Source organism: Folsomia candida, unplaced genomic scaffold (genome assembly GCF_002217175.1).
Source record: "Folsomia candida strain VU population unplaced genomic scaffold, ASM221717v1 Fcan01_Sc044, whole genome shotgun sequence".
In the NCBI taxonomy this organism is placed as follows: Eukaryota; Metazoa; Arthropoda; class Collembola; order Entomobryomorpha; family Isotomidae; genus Folsomia; species Folsomia candida.
The window spans coordinates 936,388-942,387 of record NW_019091236.1 but is presented as its reverse complement, the minus strand read 5'-3'; positions in this window follow the sequence as shown (position 1 = coordinate 942,387).

The following is a 6,000-nucleotide window of genomic DNA, read 5'->3' as shown; positions in this document are numbered from 1 at the left end:
ATGCGTATGAAACTAATACTCCTAAATTTTATGGCTCCTTAACACTCGAAAACTTGGCGGAGAAAGTTCATCCTCATCAGATTCGGCATTCAAAATTGGTGAATTCTGCACAACTTCGAGTCGTTCCACTGTAGATGTTGATGGCAAGTGTGAGGCCCTTAAGATTTCCGCAGCATCTAAGAAATTAATCACCCTTGGACGTCGCTGTCTTATATTGATGGGTTGATGACGTTTATATCCCATAAACCAAAGGACCTGGAATTTTATAAATAGGGCCACATATATTTAACTTTTAAATGCTCAACTAGGAAGAAATGATTACAAAAATCACAATACTTACGCAAGTAACATGAGAACACATCCCCACTGTTCGTGCCCCTTGCCAACATGTGCAATAGTACCCTGTTATCGCCTGATGACCTGCCAATTGAGGATCATATTCCACCCAAAGTTGATTCTTTTTGCCAGACGTAAATCTGCTGTTTAGCTTCGCACGCAACACCCCACTAGTTTCACTATTCAGTTGGATTTCAAATTCTGAGTCTTCGTTCATATGTTTCTTTGTGTATTCCTTCGCTAAAGATAGCTGATATACCCCCAATGTTAACATCTCCAAGTCTTGGACAGACAGAGTTGGGAAGTCTTTAATGACGTCAGAAGATGCTGTCTTCCACGCTTCAGTCTTCGCGTCCAACTTCTCCCTTGATACCCTTTTCTGCATGTTGTTGTCAACTTCAGATCTAGCTAAAGCTTGCAAAGCGATTTCTTGGTTTCTCTCGGTGTAATGTATCAGTGGTGGACAGTAGCAATTGATTAGGGCTACGGCTATCCTGAAAAATCTTCTTAGTTTTGGAAGATACGATCCTGGAATAACGTCTGCAAAGAACTTGTATTTGATCTTGAGTCTTCCGTTTACCGCCTCAACCAACCATCTTACCAGTGTACATTTTCTTGAAATATTTCCTTGCATGGTAGTAAATTGGTCTTTGGCCTTGGCTTTGAGCTCCGGCATATATATTTTAAAACCTTTCTTCTTCAGGAGAGGTCGGACATCCCGGAAGCCGCGATCAAATACTGGTCGGTCTTTCTCTGGATCCAGAAAATTCATCAAATCGCTGCCCTCAACCAACAGAGACTTCATTATCCCTGCATCGTTGTTACTGCCATCACTGAAATATGGTCCCGGTGCATCAATGATGTAGCCATCTTCAAGCACAGCCATCATGGGTTTGACAAGATTTCTTTTTTTCTGACCAGACCAAGTCTTCTTTTGCAATTCAAAGTCACCTGGTTTATCGATGTAGAGATATGTCCCATCAAAAATAGGGAACATTGTATCTGGTGGTGCTTCATATATCGTCTTGAAAATCTTCCTCCCATGATCTTGAATAGCTTGATCTCTTGTCATTTGTTGAAAACCAAGGAAATTCGGGACAAACAACTTCTCCAATGCTTTTGACACCGAATTGATAGTGTCGCTGACTGTGGTAACTTGCTGAATGCCAAACATGATCCCCAAAACCGGCTGCGACACATTTAGACGAAGTAGACAAAGAAAGAGGGCCAGTGCGTTTCGGGGGTGTCTGTTAACACTTTCTTTCAGACATCCTTTGACATATTCGAATAAATTCTTGAAATCTTCTTTTCCAAATCCAAGAAGTGTCTGGTATTCTTCTTCGGAGAGTTCTTTCTCGTCCGCAAAGTCGAGCCGCACTTTCTTCTTATACTTTTGACCAGGTTTTTCTGTTAAATCCAGAATACATTGAGCAATTTCAGCATCATTCATAATTACGCCGTTCTTGTTGGCTACGATGTTGTCCAGATCTTGTTGGTTGAATAGGCCATCTTTCAAATGAGATGAGCAGCATCGGTTGTTATGTGGCAGCAGGATATTCTTTTTCTCCCAGACTTGCTTTATTGCGGATTTTGGAATAACTTTCCTCTGGTCGACACTTTTGCATATGAAGCAGCACTTCTGGGTCGATGTCACAGATTGCAGGGTAGTGAGACGGCGTTGCGACGCAATAGAGGCCTGAGAATTCATGCTCGATTGTGTGTTGGCAGATGTTGTTGCAATCGAGCAGTTGCAACCGAGCGGCGGAATCTTGTGACACGATAGAAAACATCTGCGACTGGTTAATTGATATCGAGTGGTCATCAGCATCATCAGGGCTAAAGGGATTGTCAATATCCTCATGGTGCTCATCCTCGTGGAAGCCATACTCTACATTTGGCGAGTACATGTCAAATAGTGCTTGCGCATCATCACGGCAAAGAATGTCTTCCGAGTGAGAGAGATCTTCTTCATGGTGGTCCACACCTAGAGACTGGTCCCCACCTGAGATCACCTCTTTTTGATGAACATGGTAACTGTTCAGACGCGTTCGCTTAGTCATCAGTTCAGGTTCGGGAATTATTGGAAGGTCTTCGCGGATTTTTGCCCCGTTCGGTTTCATGTTAGCTCCAGCAGCTCGACGTATCTGGTTATCATGTAATAATTTTAACTTTAAATAATATGATTTTGGGCATTATGTAACCATAAAGGTCCATTAATATAAACACCTGGGCATGATGTTTACCGCAAATGATGTCTGTTTTTTGGTGACTTCGCCACTCTTCGACAAATTCTTGAAATTGCGGCCAAAACTGAGGTTGACCTATGTATTTGATTTTATCGCCGGGAGGTATTTTAGCCTTACAGCTTGAAATACAACATTTAAGATACGGCATTGTGAAATAAGAGAAATAAGAGGCACTTGATTTGGAGAGAAATACACTCTGTCGTTGGGTATGCAAATTCACAATTTTGTTTTTTATTGTTGATTTTGTCATCATTAATTTGTATTTATTATTATTTTTGCATTATTTTGTTGTTGGCAACACGGTCACGACATGGTGACCATTTGCTGGCACCAATTTTCATAAAAAAATGCCCTTGGGATTTTGGCTATACCTCGGAAAGTCCAACGAGCTTTCTTCCAGATTTTTTACATTGTGCTTAGAAAGACTTATTACATAATTACACAAAATTTTGGAAGGTAGCTCGTTGGACTTTTCCCAAAATAAATTCTCAAAGTTATACATTTTTGGGCCTGGTTACAAAAGCAAGTCCGTAGATATTCTTTGGTGCAAATGTTGCAAATGGCTTCTAGCGGATGAATATGAATTCAAATTGGATTAATTTTATCTGGAGGGACCCTATGGGCAAGTTTAAGATTACAGCATACTAAATCCTGGAAAAGCAGCAAGGGTTGTTTAACTTCTAAAGCTTTTCTCTCTGCCCCTTCACCGGTGCTTAGCAGTAAGCTTTTAACCCTAAATCCGAAGAATCTGCGATCAGTAACACAAGCCTTAACTGGGCATTGTACTTTAAATGGGCACCTCAGAACGATGGGATTGGTTGATGAGGCCATGTGCGGCCGTGGCCCTGAGACTGTATTTCATTTTCTTGGGTCCTCCGACAAGTACTGTGCCCTAAGGTCAGAACTCTTTGGGACGCATGAGTTGCCACCAGGGCAAATAGTGACTCTGTCTCTACTCGATCTAATTTTATTCATAATCAGATCAGGGCGGCTTGTAGGTCAAGTTGGATCTGTAAATCGTGAGAGTCATGATTTAGCACAGTAAAGCGGTGTATACGGGGAGACTGCAATCAGCCTAGTGCTTGCGCAGCTGACGGTCCTGTCCAACAATGGCAGGATCGTCACCCCACCAATACATAGATATGGGCATGTGAGGCTGAAATTTGGACTTGAGATCCTTACTGGTTTCTTATGAAATAGTACGAAGTCAAACATGAGAAAAAATTGAACAGGGGGGAACTAAGGAGTTATACCGATATCTGATTTAGCTCATTTAATCATGCGAAATTTACAACGGACTCGAAAAATAACTAATGATTAGCATTTAGGCGTGTTACAGCTCTGGAAATATTCATAGAGAAGTGATATTAAAATTTTCATGATTTGTCGCCAATGAAGCTTATTATGAAAAGGTTGTATAACTGAATTTACCTATCCTGGATTAATTTACGTTCTGACGTACATGCATTATTTATCCATTTGACTAATTAATATAAAATGTAAATGACTAATTGCGAGTTTGTGGCTTATCAATCTTTCTTCTGCTCTTCCATCATAAATGTAATTTACTTACAAGTCTCCATGTCATTTTGTAACCTTGTCATTCGCACTAAACTTATAAATATGGGTTGAAATCTTTATCTCGATTCTGTTGTGCATGGTCTACCTGTCACTCAACCATTTAAGTCTCAAACTGCCCCCAAATAAATAATATTTAAGTGACATATAACTGCTTGGTCTCAGCGTGCCTCATTTCAAGAACGAGAGATTTCCATCCCACAGCATATTACCAAACACACAATCTGGGAATTTTGTACTCTCAACAATTTAGCTCATTATTTTATAGAAAACTTGTGGTAAACATGGGATTACAAGGTTCGGGCTAACCAAAGCTGTACAATATGTTTTTGCTTATTTTCTGGTCTTATAATGGCTCATGTCTGCCAAGCTATACCGATGTGTGGCACCCAAATACATAATAAATGTGATTAACTACAATTGCATGCTACTTCATACCAACATTGCCACCCAACCAGTTCTTCATCCTTCGTAAACATTTTCTCCTCCAAAGCTTGAGGCTTAGAGTATTTATCGATAAAACTATAAGCCAAAGCCATTGATAAATCCGGTATCGTACTTCAAATCCGAAAGATAGCAAAGCTAAACTGACTGCGGTGATCCAAACGACGAAAAATGTTTGAATTGCTACGTCCAATCCTAAGGAAATATCTGATTCCTTAGGTTGTTTGTAGCGTCTAACGCTATGATTAGTCGCGGGTTTTCGTCCCAAATTCAAACGAATGTACAGTTCTTCCCACAACCGGCCAAATACCCCAGTTTCGACAAGATATTTATTGTAACTGGGAACTTTAGAGATTCCAACGTATCGAAACACCATTGCAAACCACCTAATTCCTAAGAATCGTTTTCCCTTATAGAATTTATGCCAAGGGTAGTGCCTGGACAGTAAGGCATGCAACGCCTCCAAACCGTCTCAATAATCTATGAAAACCGTCTTCCCACATGGAACAAGTTCTCGCTCTATGTCCCTCAGGAACTCTGTGAAGTTTTTGGGCTTCGGGGAGTACTTAAAATTGGTTGGGTGATGAGAATAAATTGGTAGCAATAGGCTAAAAAGGAGCTTACGTTGTTCACGGAAGTAAGGATTCTCAACCCAGCTATCGTCTGGTATAGCACTTAGAAGAAAGCTTAAAAATTCGGGCAAATGAAATTTACCGACTTCTGGTGAGTGGGGCACTGACAAAAGCTTAAAGCAATTGTGTTTATCGTAAGGATTACTTTCGGTAGTGAACGTTCCTGTCATGATGCTAGGGATGTACCATTCCATCATTTCATGAACAAACTTGCCCTCGGCATCCAGATATTTTGTGTCCTTAACGAGCGAATAATATACCGTTCGAGATAATTTTTTGCATAGTAGATCCATAAATGTAGCAGGCTGGAAAGCGGGAAGGGGTGCATTAAGCTCAGAAATCATTAATCCGTTATAACAATTGGTAAGGACTACAGAAACTAGACACCATACGCCAAGTGTTAGACGGAAGTAGATGTTCCTCTCAATCCGGGTGGGGACGTGGCCAGTTTCTTCAAACATTGTCGCCAAAATGAATAACCAGGCGCTGAACGACATATCGGTGTATGCTGAGAAATGTTTGTAAATCGAGGCGAGAACCACATTTAAGGTCAACGTGACGAGCAATGCGAACCATAAATCGCGTTGAAAGGGGACAATGTAAATTTCGTAAGGCCGGTACTAGAGCTCCCAGCCGCCGACAAGGTTGCGCCGCCGCCGCCGACGCCGACCAAAAAAAGCAAGCCGCCGCCGCCGTAAATAATTCGGCGAGCCGCTGATCTCCGGTCGGCGTCAAAAAATTGAAGGATTTTTGCAAATTAAACT